The 23,593-nt window shown below is 38.2% G+C and overlaps 1 protein-coding gene and 1 long non-coding RNA gene across 15 annotated transcripts in view; both read left to right on the top strand.

Annotated features, from left to right (window-relative positions):
• The window catches only part of LOC122974377, a 30,557-nt gene extending 27,614 nt beyond the window's left edge, over positions 1–2,943 (top strand). Inside the window, exon 4 of the long non-coding RNA XR_006400371.1 lies at positions 1,421–2,943. This is a non-coding gene — a long non-coding RNA (uncharacterized LOC122974377). The remainder of the gene's footprint in view (positions 1–1,420) is intronic.
• kcnip4a (potassium voltage-gated channel interacting protein 4a) overlaps positions 1–23,593 on the top strand; it is a 141,456-nt gene that overhangs the window by 89,722 nt on the left and 28,141 nt on the right. The gene's annotated exons all lie outside the window — the stretch shown is intronic.

The raw sequence follows: 23,593 nt of genomic DNA, 5'->3' as shown, positions 1-23,593 counted from the left end.
TATCAGAATCTGTAGAATAGAAATTAAAAGACAAAAAACAAATTACCAATAAATGACTAGGTGTTCAATACAAAATGAGTATTTTTTTAATCAACAAAAATGTTCAAAACAGGGGTATAGGAGACAGTTCAGACAATAACCAGTCCAATTATATCCAAACTGGAAATATCTTCATTACCTTGAAGAAAAACTAATTGTATGAAACAATAAATTACTGTGTGTATATATGATGTAAATAGTCTAGTATTAGTATTTTTCCTTTAGTTAAATAGTATAATGGTATTGCAGGGCTCCAGACTAACGTTTTACATCAGTGGAACCTAACTTTTTCATTTAGGTGCACCAGCACATAATTTAGGTGCACCCAAAATTTTTCACTGCACCTTTTGGTGCCACAATCATTTTAAATGTTACCTTTTTTCTTTTTTTTTTAAATCTTTTTTGTCAGTTCCCATACACATTGGTAGTTTCTTAACTCAAATAATTGTTTTTCTTTATATAAATCACAGCACACTCAGCAAGAAATCACCTCAACTGTTTAAAAAATAAGCTTAAAAAGTGCTGATGTTTAAAGTGCATGACAAACTCATAAATGAATCAAACTCAAATATAGGCATATATTTTGGCCTTTTTGTGTGTGGGCATGGCTCTGGCTCGGAGTGCGATGAGGCCATCTCTGCTGAATATGTTGGGTCAGGATGAAACATTTTAGGACCAGGGACAGGGCAGACAGGTGGAAAAGGCACCGCAGCATTTCTTTGATGAAAAAATAATTAATAGTTCTCTTCATTTTGAATAATGTTTTAAGATTATGTTGCTCACCATTTCTCTCATTCAATACATCACATGATTTGACATTCAAGGAATGTGGGAGGAGTACAGGGCGCACGTACAGTACACACACACACACACACAGACATGCACAGCACATGCAAGATGTAGCCTACATAAAATCCTGTTATATGCTGGCAAACTAATCTACAAAAGTTATGTTTATAATATTTGTTCAAAGTCAAATGTCTACACACCCAGGTGGTGTTTGTTAAAAAATATTTTTACACAGTTTTTTTTATTTATTTATTTATTTTAATCAGACCTGCTAAACTTCAGGCAACCAATGAAAATGTTTAGTCACATTTGACAGATTTTTGGTCACATGTGTGACCAAAATGGTTGCACCCTGGAGCCCTGTACAGAACACATGGCCTATATAGTTAGTTAAGCTTCATTTATTCAGGAGATCTTACTTCGATTAGGGTTAAGGTTAGTTATCTTTGCAAGAGAGACCTGAGAATAGATTATACAGTATATACTCAAGATCACAATAAGACAGTTCATTCACACAAAACAATCATATACAATCACAGACACACAAACTAAAACCATCACTAATATTATGAAAAATATCTGCTTGTAAAAGTTGTAGGTCCCTCAGAGGAGTCTCTCCAACTTCAAGCTTCAAACTGTGATGCAGTTCATTTCAGTCTTCCTCAGTTCAGGGTTTGTATGATAAACTTTTAAAGCCAGCATTGTGATCTGGTGTCATGGTTATTAGCCCTGAATTCAACTAAGGATGTAGGTGTATTTACAGTATTTAATCTTTAATCGCTATTTGCATTTAAGCAAATTTGACCCATTTATCAGTTCCTCCTGGGTCTCCTCCACCTGGTTCAGAGCTCTGGCATGTCAATTCTCTCTATATCCACTTGATGGCAGCAAAATAAAAGAAACAAACTTCTTCAGTTTGAAGAGATGGAACCAACAATACTGCATTTTAATAAAAAATGTTTTTGCATTTGCTTTAAATACTTCCTTAAGCATAAAGTAACCAGTTTTTTTTCCTTGCAATTGTTTTGAATTGGTATGTTAACTTGAAATGCATCAAGTTATCTTAAAATTGGAAGATGTGTAGGATTGCATGTTTGAATCTAAAGAATTAGGATGATTTAGTGTAGGAATCTAATAAATGTAGCTCCTGTCAATTTCACACTGATCAAAACCTGATGAATTTGGCTAGAATGTCACCAGATACAGGTTATTTATCCTCTGGAATTATGCTTTTCGAATCTCAAAAAAGCATTGAAGCAGTTTTGTTGTATTAATTAGTCATGTATATTTATTTATTTTCACTCTTAATTTGAGATCTGTCTTGCATAACAGGGCCTGTAATATTGTTTTCTATAAACCAAAGAGCCTGTTTAATTTGATTGCATGTGAATACTTTCTATGAGGTTATGTTCTCTTTCCAAGAAACTGTCTTGCACAACAAATTTGACTGCAAACTCATCGTACCACGGTCCATTACTGGGAATTCAACGAGACCCGAATCACATTAATTTGCAATTAACCATATTGTTTGAAGGTTACAGGCCACTGGGGCCTTCTTGTGTAATTTCACCCAACAAATGGAAGACATTAATTTGTTTTAACGCCATGTTGGAGCACTGCACTTTGTCTACAGATGGGAATTCAATTGTAACTTGATTTAACTAAACATAAGGAAACAGCTTCTTCGTAGTGTTTACTCGTTTAAGAGGAGTTTTACCTGCAGGCCCACAAATCACAATTGTAATCACTTTGACTTAGAGTAGGCTTACATATAGGGAGGAGAAGGAGGGCTAATGGAATTGTTAAACTTCTGTTAAGAAATTGTACACAACCAGAACATTTAAATTGTTTTTTATGCTTCAGATGCAGATAATGTAGATGGTTAGAATTGGTAAATAAGTCTTCACAGACAAGGACTGAAATGGGTGATGACAACAGCATTTGCTATTCCTCTAAACTGCAGGTCAAGAAGTGACTTCTCTCACACTGTAATGAAAAATATAATGGTGGTACTGTCAGGCATTAATGGTACAATGAAGGAGTATTTGGTAGAGGGGACAATGAGCATCAATATATGTATTTTTGTGTTTTCCATGCAGCAGCTTGCAGGTGCAGCAGATGTTCTCTACCACCTACAGTACAGAGCTTGCTCTCAGCTTCAACCAACACACATACCACAATGCTCAGGCAATTACCTTCATCACCAATCACACACTGATTGATACAGCATACTGTGTGCTGATGACATGCACAAACCTTGATTATTTTCATTACCATTAGCCAAGGGCCTTGATTACACCCTATGCAAAGTTCTGAGGTAATTGGAGAGCAAATGTTGGAAAGTGGAGGAAGTTTCTTGGATATTAGGTCATGTTCTGATCTTAGTTTTCTCCACCGTTGAACAGAAACACATCTCAGAAAAAAGCAGAAAGTAAAACATTTTAAATTGAAACACACCTGGAAGTTCTTTGCTTTTTCTGTCTCGCTGCTGCATTTGCCAGCAAGACTTCCATCGCACCTTCTTTTCACCTTTACAGCCCCAGTTCTCTAGGAGCTTCCTACGCAGTTGCCTGTCCTGTCATGTCCAAAGACAGCGCACTCCCACACATGTGCACACACACACACACACACACACACACACACACACACACACACACTCACACACACACTCTTGGGGCCACAGGAGCTATATTTGGATCTTGCTCAGCTGCCACAAACAAAGAAAAGTAACTGATAGTGGGCTAAATGAGCTGCCCAATAGCATGCACAGCACAGAGGTTGTTTCCATGGCAAATCACTGTCCTAACAATTCCCTTTGAGCTGATGGGCTGTGAAGATGAAGGTGGGATCAGTTCCATCCCTTAGAGAGTGTGCATCGGGCCTTATCTGAGGGGCAGCTTTTAATTATAAACCACATTGTCACTTTTTCTTGATAAGCATGCAGTGTCTTGGAAGGATCGTCTTCCTGTGCTTTGTACAGGGCTGTGGAGGAAAGTGCTCTGCATGAAAGAAATATTTTTTTTTATTTCTGCTCATTTTGAAAAAGGTGAGGGCTCCTTTCATCTGCTTTTGGCAGCCAGATGTCATAAGTTTATATGGCCCATTTTAAAGACACACTCAAGTCACACTGTAAATCGTGTAAATGTCAGTTTTAGTATCTATAGCATGTGAGGCAGTGATGGATATACTCCTTTTGAGACTTTATAAAGGGCTTGGACTTTCTAGATTTACGGTAGAAACTAGTGCAGTGACCGTTCAAAACGTATCTGTTCAGAACAGGACTACTTGGCCTCCAGTACCGCTGCTTCAGTGCAAGATGAAAGATTAATATTGTTGATGTGAGATGTGGATGAGTATATACACCAACGACATGAAAGAAACATTCTATTATATACAGATTTTAAGTGCTATAAAAGTGAATCTTTTCTCATTCTAAGTAGAAAGAGGGCTGCAAGTAAAAATAAAATGCATAACGGAGCTTTTGAAAAATGAGCATCGTAAAATAAAGTGGATCGATCATATTGGGCTCTTAGATTGCTTATTTTCTGCCTAAGAGTCTGTCCATTCTTGATCAAAAGCTCTTTTTTTGCTCTCTACTGTTCTCCTTTTAGAGCACACCACGTGAAAAAACTTTTCTCTCACTCACTGTTCAGCTCTGATTGCCAGCTGTGCTTGTGCTTATGGTTTTATTATGAGTACTAAACAATCAGAAACATAACTATTTTTTGGTGAAAACAATTCATGTATGGACTTGATGCTGTAACGAACACTCACTCAATATTTTTGGTAGTTTTTTCGTTATTTGACTATTAGGAACTCCACCTTGAACAGACGTGAAGTAAATTTAAGTACATTGTGCCGATGATGCCTCTTTTTCACTCTTCACTTTAAGAAAAAATAGTGCAGGACTTTTACTGTGCAATATTAATAGGTTTACCGTCAATAGTTTTACTTCAGAGTTTTTTTTTTGAGTAAATCCGACCCTGAAAAACACACCCGAGTCGCGGCTACTCGCTATCTGGTCGTGCTCATTGACTCATGCTCGACTCCAGGGTTTCAGGAGTATGCAAAGTCCTGAAGCCCCACCCTACTGCTGCACAGAAAACTGCTCGCTTGTTTATTCAGAGTTTATTAATATTGAACATGTTGCGTGTCCAAATTGCACTGAATTCTACACTGCACATCCTTGGGTCCCCAACAATACGGTCACCAAGTGTGAAGTAGATCGGAAGAACAGTTCTCGAGATATGCGAAGGACATACATACATACATACATACATACATACATACATACATACATACATACATACATACATGCATAGAAATTAGAACATACAGACAGACAGACAGAGAGTCCTTGCCTTATAGTTAGAGGTTAAATTTTCAAAGATGCAATCTAAGGCAGTGGAGACTATCTGACCATTTTATACGTTGGCATCTTAAAGTACTCTGAATTTGAATGTTGAATAAAACAAAAGATTAAAATCGACTGAAGGAATGAGCATTTACCAGATGAATTCTTTTCCTTTGTCTCCATCAGCCACCTTCTACTGACCGCAGTCACATTTCCACTAGCAACCTTCTCCAAGTCTTTTCTTCTCTGCAGTGTTGTCTTTCTCCCTGACCTCTCTCGTGTCATCTCTCCCTTAAGGCTGTGTACTTTATTTTAAGTCTGGGTGATGGTGAGGTCACACACGCGGGTTATTTCTCGAGCTGACATTTTACACTGATCAGTCCACCCACAGCTTCTTTGTCGAGTCCCTACTCAATCATACCTATTATTAGTTCCCTAACAGAGTAAATACTGAAAACGTGGAAAACACTGGAAATCTTTCCACAGCATTGAGGGGAGACTGTGAGGTGTTCTTTCCTTCAGTGAAATTACTGCAGCAGTTTTGCTCTCATTTCCTGCTATTATTCAGACAAAAATCAGTGTTCGTGATGAGCTGTGTTTCTAGCCATATTCAACCTTTGTTCCCTTGGGGCCATAGAGATAACATTGGGGGTTATTATTTTTTCACCGGTTGTCTGTTCAGTCTACCACTCTTTCATCTCTTTTCATCGTAAAGTAATTTACAACTTTGTCTTAAAAAGAAATTTTTGTCGTTATTATGCAAAACAGAAATTCATTTTTGGTCATGCGATAGGCATCAATGGTAATGTCAGTCTTTCAGTATAGGTCCACCACTTTGGTCCAGATTGAAGAATGAAGTTGGAAGTTGTATTGAAGTGGATTGCCTCAAAATTTTGTACGGGATGAATTGTAATAACTTTGGTGATCTCTTAAAGGGCACATATCATGCTTTTTGTGATTTTCTGTTGTTTTTATACTGTTATGATGTCACTGTCTATGTTAAGCATGGTCAAAGCTCATTGGGTCAAAATGAACACTCTGGTTTATGAAACTTGCAAAGCTAATGACATTCTCATTAGACTTAGCTGTACTGCTGTTTAGTGCTCAATGTTTGCATGCTAACATGCTAAGGTTGTGGTGAACATGGTAAAAATTATACCTGCTAAACATCAGCATCCTAGTATTATTATTGTCCGTATGTTAGCATGCTTTTACCTTAAAGCACTGCTATGCCTAAACAGTCTCACAGAACCACTAGCATGACTGTAAACATGTAGTCTTATTGAATCCACATCAGACATTTATTCATGTATGGTTTTCACCATGGTCAACTGATTTTTTTTTAAATAGATGGAGATCATGTATAATTTGCCACACATAATAACACACCTAATAGGTATTTTGTTATAATCTTTCTCCAAGGACAAGTGGCTCTTGTGCCCTAATCAAGAGTAATGCTCAATGTAATGCTTTATTATTACAAAAAAGAGTAAATACAGCAAAGCAAAAAACAGTCTAGAATTTATTCAGAAAATGTACAGTGGACTACAAATCAGCACCCAGTACATAACAGGACATGAAATGATTTGCCCAACTTCAAAAGAAATATTATTTTGGAAAATTTTGTCTGTTTAGAAATATCAGGATATGCCTCAACCATTTTACAGGCTAATAGAAATGAGTGTGAGGGTGTGTAGAATTATATTGGTGAAATTTTTTTTATGTATAAAAAATTGAAAAAAAATGACAACTTAAAGTGCTTTTGACCTTTCCACATATCCAAACCCTACCATCATCTCTCATTCTCCTTTTCTGGGACAACCCAGAGCATCATTGGATGTGAGCTTCCCTCCATCCAGGACATTTACAATGGACAGTGTGTCTGTAAAAGCCTGCAGGATTATCAAAGACCCTGACCACCTCAACCACAGACTGTTTCAGCTGCTGCTGTCTGGCAAGCAGTACCGCTGCCTCAAGGCCCAGACCAGCAGGGTCCGGGACGGTTTTTTTTTGCCAAGCAACCAGGCTTATGAACAATGGACACTAACGGTCCGTTACCTGTCTGTCTGTGACACACACACATACACAAACATGCAAACAACTACGTACACATGCACATTTATTAAGGCAGGACCTACACACACACACACTATGCATTATTTATATTATTTATATTTTTATTGTATTTTTAGTACTATTTTTACTGCTATTTCTATTGTTCCTTTATTGCTATTGTTGCTGCAATGTCGAGGAGCCGAAACCCAAGAATTTTACTCTCTTATACTCGTGTAATGGGATGTAACAGTGAAGGAATCTTGAATCTCTTCGTCCATCATTTCTCTCTTTGTTCCTTCACTATGATCAGGTTCATCTGTCTGCTCCCGCTCTCCTTATTGCCTCTTTTTTTTCCCCCCATTCTCTCCTCACGCCCCCTCGTCCTCTTCCTTGCCACTCCATCTCCCCCCCTCCTTCCTTTCTCTTCCACACACATTTCTCCCCCTCCCTCCCTCCCTCCCTCCCTCTCTGACTTGTGCCGGTCTCTCATCAGAGCCAGAGATGCAGGGCTCTTAAGTGAAGTTAAATGGCCTGCAGACAGTGCTGCACGGTGAGCTCTGCGTCTTTGGCCATGGGAAGCCTGTGACCCATCCGACATGTTGACTATGAACTTGGAGGGACTGGAAATGATTGCTGTGCTGGTGGTTGTCGTCCTCTTTGTTAAGGTGCTGGAGCAGTTTGGTTTGTTAGAAGCCAGCTACGACGGTAAGGACAATAATAAAAAAAAAAAATCCTCCTGTTTTTGCTTTTGGTGGCAATCAACCACTTGTTGTTGCCAAAGTTTAAAAGCATAAAGAATAGTTTGTTGTTTGCTGAGTGAGCAAACCAGTAATGTATTTTCATAGCAGAATGTGTCTGAAGCGTTTGCAGGGGATATGATCATCTCTTTTCGTGAGAGGGCTCCCATCTGTTGCTCCCATTTTCTCCTTTGCTCGTTAATATATTTTATAGTGTCCATAGTTGTGCTCCATTTGCAAATAGAGAGAAAAGAAGAAAACATATATAAATTAAGGTAGTAAAAATGTCACAGATGCATTTCAAGTTGTGGCAATGTTCTCATTTTTGGGAAGAGTTTGGCCACTTCCTCTGTGACCCCTCGTTTGTCATTAAGCACATCGTAGTCTCTCGCCGATCAAACTGAAGTCCTCAGCAGTTTCTGCATGTGTCCTTTAAACTACATTAATTTAAAGTGTTGCATCTCTGCATAATTCACCTCACTTTGCTTCTAATTGGCTCAACAGTTATGATGACTCATGCATTACGCATATGGGTGAATATTATAATTTGACATTATGCTTTTAATCCTTGTTTTTATCTTTTCACTGTATCTCAATATCATTCCAAACGTTCATTTGATATCCATTAGTCTCTGTAGCATCTTGACACTTTGCTTTGATGTTAGAGTTTATTAAATTTGGAAATTAGATTGGATGTGAAAGTGGGTTGGCTAACTTGTTTAACCAAATGAGAGTGAGACAGTTGAGGACTGAATGTAATTCTGCAGCAGCTGGAACCTTCTTTTAGGTACCTGGATGTTAACCAGTGAGAGCTGGAAAGTTTGTCTTGGTTTAAACAAAGGCACAAAGTTCTGTCAGTGAAGCTCTGTAGTGATTTGTGTTTGAGTATTGTTTGCATATTACTGTGAAAGACTGTCTGCTTTATGATTAAACTTTTGTTTTCAATTTCTCGACTGTTCTTCATTGTGATGCTGTTTTCCATTTAGCTTAGTGGAGAACAATGGTTGAACCTGTCCACTGGAGATTTGTCAAGGCATCATACTGATTCTTTCCCTCGAAAATGGGAATTGAATATGCAGGAGTTGGGTCTTTCTGGCAATGATGACCACCTGTTATTTATGTGTTCTGCTTACTGTACAGGCTGCCAAGCTGTTTGCCTTATGGCTAGGGTTTCACAAGAGAGAAACAAACAAACATCTTCAGATTCTTGCCAACCAACCAAGTAAAAGAGATTTGATAGTATTAGTTTTCTTTGTTCAACTCTTTCAAGTTGAAATTTTAATAGTAATTTATTTTCCTTTTGAATGTTTACTCATGTAGAGAGGGTGTGATTGTCTTTCTGTTAACATTTGTCTCTTTATTGGTTTCAACTCAAGTGATTTTTTTCTTGGTCTAAAATCCAAAACAGTATGTTTATATGAACACCCACTCAAAAGATGCATTCACAGTCATGTTCACACTTGGAATTGTGAAGTCCCATCAAAGCCAATTCCCTCTATTTTGTTTACTGGAGGAGAAAAATGCATATTTCAAACTCTAGTGGTGGTGTTCTTCATTAAAGTGCTTTTAAATGTTCTTTAAAAAACACAATGCAATCCAAGTCAAAGAAATCCTCAGGTAGCATCATATGCACAGTTACTTGTTATTCTTTTTAACATCACACATATTGTTCCCCTCAGCATTAAATATGAATGTATTTATTGTCAAAAAGGTACAGATTTCAGTTTGGAAAAATGATTTTTAGTTAGATATAGGTGGCAAATACTCTACAATGTCAAAGAGTCCAATCAAATGACTCATGAGAAGAAGAAAAAAAGAAAACTTGATTAAATAGTGAAAACATGAAGATTGATGTTTTGAATTTTGCCTGCTAATTTTTGAATCAGCTCCTTGACAAGTAGTCCATTATAATCACCATTTTGATTGAACATGTAGACTATTTGATAGAGAAATATGTCACTGTTTGAATTACTAATAAATCAATTTATTAGCATCCTGTGAATAGTTAAAAGGAAAGTAATAGGGTCGACTATCCAAACGCTTACTTATTTAAAGTGGATTTGGGTAAGTTTATTATTGTAGCTTCTATATATCTGTATTAGTAAAAGTCTTTTTTTTTAAAAATATGCCCAAGTTAGGCCAAAGACATGGCTTATTGTGAAGGTTTGCCTGTTCCCACAGTACCCGGTGTTCATTAGGAGGACTCACTCAACACTAAACTGAGAGCAGTAAGATTTCAGTGTTAAAAATGTAGAGTTTTCCTAGTGATTTTCTGATTAGTGGGTGTTTAAGTTGCCTTTTCAGACACCAAACTAAAACATTAGATCTTGTTGGATTTGAGATGCTTTTCATTGTTTATTAATGAAAATAGATCTAGATCAAAAACTAACCCAAAAAGACATGAAATGAAACCAAAATTTGTAGAGCGGCTTATTACTCTGCGGTACTCTCCCACTTGATGGCTTTCGGTTAAAAATAGACTTGCAACACAGCCGGACGCGAACGGCTCTTTTCAGTCTCTGCGCGTCTCTTTAGTGGCATGACAGTGAGTGACAGTGGAGTGCCACCAGCGCGCGAGGACGCGACAGCTGACAAAAGCAGCCTTTGATACGGCAGTTTTTGCAAATTATTCCCCTGCCGAGGGTGTGGCTTTCATCAGACAGGACTGTTTAATGAGCGATCCAGTTTACGAATGGACAAAGCTACAGTCACGTGAAGACTGTTAATGTTTGCAGGTGGTAGGGGGAATGATTTTCCTTTTTAAATTAGTTTTTTCTCTTTCCAAAACACATGTTCATCACCGTCATAATACTAAGTATTGTTTTTTATTTTAAGTATTGTAATTTTTGAAAAGGATTGTATCCAACTGTCAAACAGTGCACACTACCCACCACCTGTCCCACCTGTCAGTCTGATGAGTTAAGCCATCTGAGCCCTATACTGTATGTTATTGTGTTTGCAGAGCTACAGTATATCTTAAGACATGACTGTTACACATTATCTGCCCATTATTGCAGGTTTTAGTTCACTAAAATCCCAGCTGAATTGACTGGCTTGTGTTTAGAGATCATACTATACATTCTGTTTGCCCTTGACTCACTTAGGATGTTTTTCTCAAGCAGTTGGTGGTCACATTAGTGTGATATGAAGCTGTGATCTGGTAGAGTACTGTAAGTGAGCAAGAATATAAACGGATCTGGGTTCAAACTGCGCAAGGAGACGTGATATATTTAACAAAGGCCTAAGCTGTTCATGGTTTCAACAATAACTTGAATTTCCACATTTCTATTTATCATAGATGGTTCAGTTACGTTGAGGAATGTAATAATTTCCAATGTGAATACATAGTAGAGTGACACTTTGTTTGCATCTTAATAATTGCTAAGATGATGTTTTTATGCATGCGTGTGTTTTATAACATGTGACTTCTTAGAGGCACATTCAGTGGAAAGAAGAAGTTCATAAAGAGATTTGTTTTACATATATTTGCACAAACACCAATATGAGCAAAGTATAAAAACCTCATAACTTGTTTGGGCTAAAGATGACATTTTCAGGTTTGAAACGATAAAAACAAACAAAATTGTTCTTAAGAGCAACGCTCCTCATCTAACAGTGTATGTAGATAAGATTGAACTTTTCGTTCTTTCCATTGAAGTACATGTGAGAGTTAACAGATGTGCCAGCAGAGGGAACCAAAGCTTACTGTCAGTCTCAGCCAATCACACCAGCTACAAATGTAGTTTTCAAGGGGAGAAGTAATATAAGCTCAGCCAGAGTTTCTCACCATGTTCTGACAATTATTAAAGCGGTTCTGTGTAGATAAATCAGTCTAAATGTCCAAAATCCTATAGTACAAACAACTCTTTTCCACATTTAATCAACCTTTTTATCATTCAATTACTTTAGCAACTACTGGTCCCAAGTTGGGTCGCTTTTTTGGCAGGCAGGTTATAAACTACAAACACAAGCCTTCAGTAATGACCATCTATATAACAAAAACAATATTAACTCAATGTATGTAACATTTTTAAAATCAGTGTTACAAAGTACTTCATGATGCTTTGTTTGTCTTTGTTTTATGTTTTTCCACTTGTAGTATGTGTTGGCATGTGGTGACTATTGTAGTTTCCCCTTTGGGGATCAATAAAGTCAATATCTATCTCTCTCTATCTCTCTCTTTGTTTCTCTCTCTGTCTCTGTCTCTCTCTCTCTCAGTTAGCTACCCATATAAATGTTAAGAACTAAATGCAAATAATGTAAAAACTAATCTCAAATCCCCAAATTAGTTAAAAGCAAAGTGCAAAATATAAAATGTAGTGACATGGACTTACGTTTTGAATTGCAGTAGGGAGTGAATGAGGCCTTACATTCTGAGCAGGCACGGTAAAGTGGTTGAGGGCAAAAGCTGAAACCGTGGTCAGCACAGTTAAAAATGGCACGTGCCCTCCTAATTGCTTGCTTTTTATAAATAATTGTAAGGCGAGACTGATCCACCCCTGTGATCCTGCTTGCAGCTTTGACACAGGTTACTTCACAGGCTAAGGATGACATACCCTGCCACAGTCCAAAAAGTTAAAAGTCATTCAGTAAACCTTTATGTGAAAATACACTCGAGCGAACATGAAAGTCATGGTTTGACAATTGGAATATTCATTCAGGCAGTCATTAGTGTCTAAAATATAGAGATAAAAAGAGGATGATAAGAGGAGCTAGCTTGAATAGAGCAGTTAACTGATCTATAATGAGCAAATGTGAATCTTGGCATTGTTCTGTTATGAAATGTTAGTGCATTCATCTCTAGATTTAGGAATCAAACGCATCTGTTTTCTTTTTAATATTTGTACTATGATTCCTATTCATGTTAGCATTGCTAATGTGCTCTTTATTGCCTTCTTCATACATTCTAAATAAATTACTTTGATCTTATTGAGTAAGGGAGTATTGAAAACTCTGCAATATATTAGAATTTTTGATAATAGCCTGGAGTCTCAGACAGGTATCACAGGCATATGGTTGTTCATCATAGCTTTCCACCGAATTAAACAATGGTTAACTGGTTTTCCACAGCCATTAGCTTTACTCTCTCATCCATTCAAGGAATGATAAGGGAGCTACTAAAGACTGATTTTCAGAATCCACATGCACTGTGCAGTAACATTTTTTTTATGTTGGGCTCTCTCTACAGGAACACTTCTGTGCAGATTGTTTTTTTGGTTTTTTTTTTTTGGTTTGATTGTAAATCACTTGAGTGGGAACTGTTCAGCCGTACTGTAAAGCCACATTGCTGATTACTGTACAATCAGTATTCAGAGTGTCGTTATTAAGAGTGTTTGAGCTGGCCTGCTTTTCATTTAGTCAAGGTAATTTTTGACGCCACTGAATACAAGAGCTAATAAATAAACTGTATATCAGCTTTAAAGAAATAAAGCACAATGTCATTAACCTCTTTGAAGTGAACACTTCACCTCTCATCAAGTGAACTCTCCCCTTTCCTACTGGCATTGAAATTCTCTCAGACAACCAGTTTCTTCCAGCATGAACTCTTTTAATCGCACTAAGGATTTAAGAGTTATAAATTTGTTTTGTGTCCCTTTGATTGGTCCAAATAGCAAAATGTGTTTGGCAGCTTGTCAAGGGTGCAGGGCTTTATATGAAGAGCAGGTCATTAAAGCTTGGCTAACCCTTATCTGTCCCATAAAACTAATCATAACATCTAAATGGGATTGGGTTTTTTTCCTCTTTAATTCCATTCAATGTACTTGTTTTGTTATTTTTTCTCAGGAGATGTGTAGGACTAAGAATGAGCTCATGTAAAATTAAAAAAAAGCAGAAGAGCTTTTTGTTTTAAGTGTTCTCTCGGTTTCTCTATTTGTGCAAAATTGTCACACATGAATTTGCCACCTCCCAATATAACACCGTGCCTGATTGTGTGCCACACAAAAAATATGGTGCTATTGTACTTTTGTTGCAAACATTAACAGTTTGAGGTTACTTTTTCAAGAGTTGAGTACTGCTATTAGACTACAGATCTGCTATTTGCTTAATGAATAATGTTTAGAAGGGGTTAATTGTGGTTCCCCTCCAACCCTTCATCTACATGCGCTTTGATGTATTTCAGGAAATTTGTGTGACAATGAATTCAGATTTGTCTGTAGGATCATTCAAATGTGTACATTATTCCACTGCCTGCTCTGATGCTAAGGGATATCCAATCCGCTTCATGGATTCATGAACAAAATAACTCCAGTAAATTATTTTCATTCATTTGATACTGTTATGACAAGGGATGTCTCCACGCAATTAGAATGAGATGTCTTGAGTATCGGAATATTTAGTAGCGGGAGATTATTAACACCTAGACCAAAGGTTGCCTCAGGAGTGCCCCTTGCTTGGAATATTAAGCAGATCACTGAAAGTAGATTTTATTCATTACGCTCTTTATGAGCTCTCAGTTTATTCAGGCTTTAAGGGTGAAAGTAAATGTTTTTTAAATTTTTGTCTTAATTGTGAATCAGGATATAATAAAGTGTAAGATTCTGTTTGCCCTGTAGCAGGTAGTAGTGTAAATTTTATATGTAAGATTAAACTTTATCATCATTGAAGATCAAGATTATTGGGAGCCTAAAGTTGGATTGGTTGCCTGTTTGCAGTGGGTTGCTTTTGTGGATTTGCAGCACCGTTTTCCATGAAATTGGAAATAAGATAACCAAGATTGCTGCCATTTACATGTGTCTTGTGTCATCAACCTGTTGAAGGTACCCTGTGGAGTTTTTGACCGCCAGTAGCACTATGGAGCAGTGTTTTGTTTTGTTTTTTTATCACTGGGTCCTGGTTTCTGTTGTCATGATACACATTCCTATCAGTGGTTTCACACTATCCCACTGATTTACAGGTGGTAGTAATGCGCCAAGAAAGGTAGCAACTTGCCAACAAAGACAGTGGAGAATAATAATGCTGGGTGTAAACAATGCAGGCTTAAAAATGATCAAACAAATCTGCTTTGCAGATGATTTACGAGAAAGGAAATTAATTCAGAATGTAGACTTGGGAACAAACAGCAAAAAAGCCTCAAGTTCTTATAGCTAAGATGTTAGAAAATACCTGCTTTACTCGTTAAGCTGAAACAGAGCAACATGGCCAACCTTTTGGAATCCTTGTTCTCTCTGCCTGTTGAATACAGGTCCAGTATTCACTCATATTTTAGCCTTGGTTCGGTCTATCAAAACAGGCAGTCTTTGGTTTGCCAACTCAGCAGCACTAGCAACTCTATCTCATTACAGGAAGTCATTTAAAGTGACTTTCAAGTCATTCAAAGCTTAATTGAGTTTTAACATGAATTAATTTTCATTAACCCCTGGAAAAGTTAAGGGGGTTAGCCCAGCAACAATTGGTCAGCCTAACCTGACCAGGCTCACTTGAGGTGGACTGACCTTTAAGGGGGGCCAGCTATTCTCATTTTAGTATCAATCTCAGCTGTTCCTACTGTAAACAGAGAATGGAGAAATGTCTGGCTGCTGAGTCTATCCCAAGTTTGGCTCTCCCCACCACCCCAAAGCAGTCAACCTAGGGGAAACACTGAACCATTGAGTTTGGACAAGACATTTGCACTTATATATTGCCAGTGCCTTCACTCAATCCCTAAATGTGAACTTTAAATTATTTTTTCATAAATGAACACTGATCACTTTTCCAATGTTCCAATGTCATGTTGACCAAGCAGAAGCACTCTCACTTTCACATTCTGCTTCAATAAATTTGTCCCCACTTTCACAATTCCCTTAAGAAATAACCACCTGTATTGATTTCCTTTCATCGTCCGTTACCTGCTGACGAACTATGCTCATCATATCTCATCCTCTGGACAGTGGCTCCAGCCATCCTGTATTCTGTCTGCCATTTTATGTCCCCTTGTCTTCATTCATTTTACTCTTCCTGCTAATGCATATTCGCCGTTGACCTTTGTGCTTCAGGTTCAGTTTGACTGGCACTTTGCTGCTGAAGGATAGCACACTGTAAATCAGATGACAGGCTGGCTGTGCGAAGGCGACCCATGTCTTGCTCTTTGCCTTCACATGTTTCCTCTGTGAGCTGTCAGATAGCCATACTACAGCTAATATGGCTAAGACACAGAGAAAAGCAGGTCAATGTTATCAGCTCTAACACATTGGCCTGAGCTTTGTGGTACTGTCCATTTGCAGACAATGCCATTGACTTTTCCTTTTTACAGTTGAACTAATCGTCTGGAATGAATTGGGTTGTTGATAAAAATCTAGATGGTCCTGCTGTAGAGAGAAGGCTGGCGCGTCTTGTGAAAATTAATGATGGTCACTGTTAACATATCTTAAGAGAAGCCTTACCAGACACATATCACATCTGACATGACAAAGCGCACATTTGCACAATATAAAATTTAGTTTGTGTTATGTAGCTCATATAGCATCATATTCTCCTTTTTGGGGCATTTTGCCTTTAATCAACAGTATGCAGGCCAGAGACCGACAGGAAATGTGGGGAGAGAGGGGGATATAATGCAACAAAGGCAGTTCATATCAATTTACTTGTTTAAGAGAAGGTAGCTGCGTTCTTCAGTGAAACAACGGCTTATCTTTGCGTACTTTGGTGTGAAAGCCATTGATTAAGATGATCAGACAAAGAAGGCGATCTAATGTGTTTACTATTCATTCAAGCTTAAATGATGGCATCTGTAAACATACATTTACCAAAATCTTTGATGACATTTAATGGAATGGACACCTTCACACCCCAAATAAAGCCGAAATAGTTGGCAAGACTTGTTTATTCCTTCTATTTCCTTTGATAAGTTTTGTTATGGCACTATGTGAGTGTGTGGTAGAGGCTAAAGGGCTGAAAGTTGCATATTCCCATCGATGCATGCATGCACACGCACCAGGCAGAGTGAGCCTGCATTATCTAGAGTCTACAAAGTAAGCCCTCAATATCAGAGTCAACCCCATGGCACTCCATGGTTGATTGCACATGCTGCTTCTCCAAGGGTTGCCCCGGTTCACAGCTCATAATTGCCTTCCCCTTCACAGGCGCCACTTCAGTAAATATGACAGCCTCATTTTAATGTGCCTTCGAAAACACAACCCAAACACTAATGCCGCTTCGCTTGCCTGAGCAAATCACTGCAGGTGTCGCCTAATTATATCACCCACTTGTACCCTAAGCTGATCTGTAAACGGCGAGACAATCTCATCTTCGCCTCTTTGCCCGTCCACCGATCGGCGACGCTTTGATTGATGACGGTTACATCGAAACCAGCTCCTTCTCTCCTCTCACGTACTTTCACAAAGGGTCACTGTGAGCCTCAAGAACGATAACACTTGTCCAATACTTAATGGAAATGTTGTTCTCAGGGGTTGTTTGCTAAGCACACTCCATTGCTGTGTGGAGAAAACTAATAAAAATCCAAAGGTTGTTAGATTTGCAGGGAAAAAACTCATTCAAATTACCTCTGCACTTGTGGTGTTCAATTTTGTTTTTTATCACAATTTACTGTTTTACACTGTTTATATAATTGTCTAAAGGGACCATTCACCACAGTGTAGAGCGGTAACATTTTAGGCTTGTTTGCATACAATAGATGGATTCAAGTTTTGTTTGTTTTTTCCTCTCTATATTATATTTAACATGTTGATGAGACTGATTCATTGACCTTTGCTGCTGATTGTGTCCTCCACTCTGCCCAGACGACAAGTGATAAGATCCTCCCCTTGCGAATAGTGTCGAGACAGGTGGCAGCGATGAGTGAGCAAAACATATAGGCTAATCTTTTCCTAGATCAATGTCTATCATTCTACAGAGACAGATGAACAAAAAGGTGGCAGCTTTGTCACTCAGACTTATCATCTTCGTCGCACAGATAAGGAATTTGGACTAAGAGATGGTGACATGCCAGACCTCGGTGCATCTTGACATTTCAGACTTTGATCAGTTAGAGATGCCACTCGTCAGAGGTGACGGAGGATGGGCGAGGTTTTTGTGAATCCCTTCACTGAAGTCGTGATGGCATGTAGTGATTTGGGTGGTACAAACTGTCATGAAGTGACTGGATGTGTTTTTGTGTAGCCATCAAGTTCCCAAAAGGAATTCTTACCAATTAAATGGTTCATTTTTCTAATTAACATCATCTGGAAATGTGCAGCAGCCTGGAAAATGCCACACTTTAGAAGACCAATTTTACCAATTAGTGTTGTTAAAAGGCATGTATTTTCATTTATATATTGAGAGAAACAGTCGACTGATAGAATTCAATTTCTTTCAAAATTGAATAGAGTCTTCTTTCAAATCTCATGACAGCTAATAGCAGTAATTTTGTCCCTACCGTCACTTTCCACATTTTAGCTTCAATCTCAATGTTATTGAAGTCATTTGTCCGGTCGACATGAGGCCGCAATGTTCCAGAAGATCACAGTAGATACATACTCTTGTATCAACATTTGTACAATTTAAGAGATGAACCAGAGGTGATCTGAACCACTACTCCCAACAGAAGTAGAACAGCCATGTACTGTACAAGACTGTGTGTTTACATATAATACACATTGTTTATGTCATTTCAAACTGGGTGGGGCATGGAAGGCTTTTGTTTTACAAAGCAAGGTTTTGCTTTGAAATCAAAACTTTCACAAAAATAATAACTGCAGGAAGTTTCTTCAGCATCAGCATCTCCATATTACAAGAATTTTTAGTATTTAAGTGTGATTAACCTTTCTCACTATTGTAGAAGTTTTGTCTCATGAAAAACAAGCAGCACCTTATGTGAAGCAGAAGTTAATCACAAGTCAAATATCTCTGTGTGCACAGTTACATTCAGGCACATTATCACTGGCTATAGAAACATGTAGGTTGATTTATTGCTGAAGAGAAAAGGCCTTGTCGGTTATGATTTTTTTTGTCATTATGATCATTTAAGGGCTATACTGTTTAATAAAATAAAATGTTCTTTGGTTGACTTCTTTTGGTTAGATGATTATAAAAAAAAACTGCAGTTGTGTTTCAGGAAGGTAACAAGAAATGTCTGACAAATGTTTCACCAATCCAATGGTATTTTTCAGTCCGTGTGACACAAAAGATAACACAACTGGTCAACTAACTTTTTTCTGAACTGTCACCATAAGGGATAGATTTAATTTACTGTCACCTGTGTGATCTTCCAGAAGAAAACACACATTTTGGATGCAAAATTTTAGATCCATAAAATCCAGTTGAAAATGCTTGCTTGCTCCTTTTAAAAGCCAAATCAAATTCAAAAAGATCTGAATAAATCACATATAAATTGTTCTGTTTTCAAATGGTTTATAGCATTTTTAAACAAATACTCAACGTGAAGTAGCTGTGGCACAGTAGTGCTCTCTGTGGGAAACATCACTGAGTCATTAATGTTCTAAATTGCCATACAACATCATTTAATGGCACTTTTTTGTTTCAAATCTTTGTTTGCAAAGCAATGAAAACACTCTACAGCTTCCATTTTCTTTTTCTAATTTAAACACAATCATTTTGTAATTTGAATCCTCCGAAACAAAATGGCCCCATCAACTCCATAACTGCAGAATTTCAAGGTCCTGCATCTGTCAGACTCATTACGCTGTAACAGTCTTAGGGTGGTGATTGTCCAGAATTTGTGTGACATTAATGGAGCAAGATGTGTGGTGTAATATTTACCTGTCAGCAGTGCCGATGAAATCACGGCTCCTCTAATATTTGGACGGATGTTCTGTGACACGAAATCCCCCACCCTCCATTCTGCTTTTCTCAGATGTCTACTCCTCTCACCTCCACCCTCATGGCTTCAATAATTTATTGGTTTGTTACAGTATCTCTGTGCTGGGTAAAGGTTATGATTGGTCAATCATTCCTACATGTTTTATTAACCATCGGCCTACCAAGGACCATTTGGAGAGCCAAGCTGTGGCAGGGAAAGGCCTGAGGCTTTGGGAAACGCGGCTGCTGCTGTATTTTATATGCGGCTTGAATGACATGTCATGTGACTGTGGCTCTACTGATGTAGTGCCAGTACCCACATGTTGGCTGCACTCCCGTGAGCTGGATGTTGCAGCCCGGGAGACACAGTACAGTGCACTGTACATGACAGCTGGGTAATGCTTCAAAACAAAATTCTTTTATAAGCTCACCATGGTGCTCACTACAAAAACATTAAAAGGTTTTAGCAATTTGGTAGTTTTGGTGATTTTTGAGCAAATGCAGAGCTGGATTGTACTAAACAAAGAGACCAGAAGTAAAGATGTCCTCAGCAAATTTTAAATTATTTGTTCTCATACTTCATAGTTTGTATTTCATATTTAATCATCATCAACTTCAGTGATAAAAGTTTGGATACTCTAGATAATAAAAGGGGTGGACAATACAACAAAAACTAGGTTCTAATCTGATAAAATGTAATACCAAGTCCAGAGTCACCAATATTATTTCTAACACAGATGCTTTGTATAGTTGAAAGCAGTGTATGCACTACTAGGAGAATCATATGTCATGATTTGAGAAAAAATGATCAGTAAAAAGCTGTTTTTAATAGATCCGAAACAAGGCTTAGTATCAATAGTATCGACACTTGAAGTATCTATCCACTCGCCCCTAGCGGTTTGGAGGATTTGGCAGTTTTATAGTAAGTGATAATGATCTTGACATGGTGTTTTGGATAAAGAATCTGTAAGCTAGTTTGTTCTTTGTGGATCAATAACAAAGGAGGGTTTATTCATAGTGGCGTCTTGAAAAAGTTTTGACTCTGCAGTTACTCTTAAGTGGAACAACTGATCAATAAGCTCATTTCCCAAACAGACAGCATACATCACTTTGTCTAAAAATGTATTTTTCTCAAATTCAATTTTAGAAACAACAAGCACACTCAGATGTACTGTGCTGTTAGAGTGATCCTTGAAATGATCATATTTTCTACCGATCCATACAGTCTTAATGTCAGTGGATATTTTTCACTTTCTGTGGATGAGACTCACATTCCCGATGACTCTTCACATGGCCGGGGGCCATTCAAATCAAGTGGGATGTGGCTGGTGAATATTATTTTCTTTTTCGAACAGCGTCAAGCTAAATTATTCAAAAAGATATAAAAAAAAAAAAATTAAAAAGTCGAATTACGTCCCTCATTTTCTATTCTGTGTTGTTCAGAAAGGAGCAGCAGCAGATGGACTGAATGTAAATGAACGCATGCGAGTTTTCCACTGGAATAAGCTGCTTCATATTGAACATTTATCATAGAACAATTGAGTAAGTGGTGAGTCACTGTTATCTTTCACAGCGCCAAAATAATATGCAGCCTTAATGATTGTGATTAAGGTGGTTTTGTTCACTTACATTGATGTTCTACTTCATTGTAGATGGAATTAAAGCAGAAATTTCTCAAAATAGTCCAATTGACTGCAGAGAAGTTCTGTTTAGAGTAGCATGAGCTTTTAATAGTGTTTATATATGTTTTGAGCTCACACTTAATCATATGTAATGTTAAGTACAGTCTTGATTGGATCAAGTGATATTTTTTCAGGTACTTGCTATTCACTGTTTTGTAGAGACGTGTTAAAAAAAAAAAAAAAAGAATCTAGTGGTGGATGACAATGACTGTGACAGTCTACACGGGGCCAGTAGATGGTGGTGTCCTCACTCATTTGCTGCAAACACTGACTACATGAATCAGCCTCTCCCAGCACGCACACACAATCTCTCACCCTGTTATTGTTCTCACTCCATTACATCTCAGTGGCATCAAACTTCATTTTAATAGAAGTTATATTTCAATTGGCGCCATCGATACAGATTTTCTGCTCGCTTTCTCTAACATCAAACTGTCCTACAATTCAGCCCTTAGAAGCACAGAGAAGACAAAATGAGCAGTTGCATAGCTGGATATTTTTAGGATTTTTTTATTTTTTATTTAGCTTCTTTATAGCTTGATAATATATATTTTTATTTCTTCCTAACCCTTTGAAAAAACTTTACATTTAAAAAATTACCATATGACTAAGATAAATAATTGTACGTTAAAAACAACAGTTTTTTTGAAAGCCTCTTAACATGAAAGCTTTACTCTGTCTCTGTTGCAGCTGTCCATATTGCTTCTTACTGGATTGTTTTTTTTCTATTCAACTTCAATCTCTCTTATAGCCCACAGAAAAAAGGCAATGATTAAATAATGTAAGTGTACAGTAGTAGTGTAGTAGTAGTTTGTGTTTCTGTTTGAAGTTGACGCATACATGTATAACACGAGTGAAGGTTGTGTATTTTCTAGCACCACACCTCCCCGCCTCTGTCTCATCTCCCCTCCCTCTTACTCCCTCACTCATATCTACTCGCTCTCATCTTCCCTCCCTTTACTTTGCAGTGAGGCAGTCAGTGTGCCTGAAAGAGGGAGAGAGCGCCACAAACTGTCAAGAGAAGAGCAGAGTTTGCTCTCACTGCTTTTCCCCGGCTCTCACATGTCTCCTCATTTACGAGGAGAGGAAAGAAAAAAAGAAGAAAGGAGGCATTGAGATCTGTTGAATCTCTATTCGCGTGTCAGACTTTATTTCTCTTTGAGTCAGCTTTTCTAAATTCTCAGTGACCCGACGTGATCAGAGAGACCCTTAATGACTTCAGGCTCTTCACAAACCTGAGGCCAGGTTATTTCTTTAACCTTAACCTCACCCAGACTGGATTTAGGGAGCGAGCAGGCAGTAGGCGGGTGCCGGGAGGCGCCCGGCCCGTGCGTGTGGGCCGGCGTAGCGCTGGAGTGGGTGCAAGGGAACTGGAGTGCAGGACCAGGTGGCAGTGTCAGTCCTGGTCCTGGCGGTGGTCCCGAGGTCGAGGAGGCCGGCTCGGGCTCCGGGTTCGGGTCGGGGTATGGTGGCACTGAGAGGGCGGAGGGTGGAGCAATGCTGAGCGCGATCTGGGAGACAGAGGGGCTGCAGACGGTGGGCATCGTGGTGCTGGTGTTCGCTTCGATCAAGCTGCTGCACCTTCTGGGGCTCATCAGCTTCTCAGAGGGTAAGACACTGATGATGGAGACACGGAGAGAGAAAGGAATCAGGACAAAGATGACACACAAAGAGAAAGAAAAATTGCTTGCTGATATTTAATGTGTTCTGAAAATTGCTAATACATTTTCAATCAATCATTTCCCCTCAATTTCCAGCTTCTTTGGGTTAGTCTTTTGTTGCTGGAACTCCTTTGAAACAGACTTTAAGTTTCTCAGACAGCAATTTGAATGCTTGAGAAGTTAATTGGGGTCACCGAGGCAAGGCAGGAAAGACTCAATGACACAGAAAAACAAATGGAGGAGCTGAAGTTGTGAAAACAGAAAATGTGACAGAAATATGTGTTTCAGAAACATTCTGATTGGATTTCTGGATTCGATAACTAAGAAAAAAAGAGTCTGATATTTTCAAGTATCAGAGTTCATTTTGTATTGGTCTGTTGGGATGGTATTTCTGTCTTTGTGTATATAGGATATAAGTATGTGTACGTGCATATTTTACCGTTGCCTCATAGCGAGATTTAACTAACTGCTTCTTGATGTATATGTATCTCATTGTGCACTCAAGCGAAACCCATCATATACTACTAAGTAAGGCCACTCCAA

Source organism: Thunnus albacares, chromosome 22, assembly GCF_914725855.1.
Source record: "Thunnus albacares chromosome 22, fThuAlb1.1, whole genome shotgun sequence".
NCBI classification, from domain to species: domain Eukaryota; kingdom Metazoa; phylum Chordata; class Actinopteri; order Scombriformes; family Scombridae; genus Thunnus; species Thunnus albacares.
This window is presented reverse-complemented; position numbering and strand designations above follow the sequence as displayed.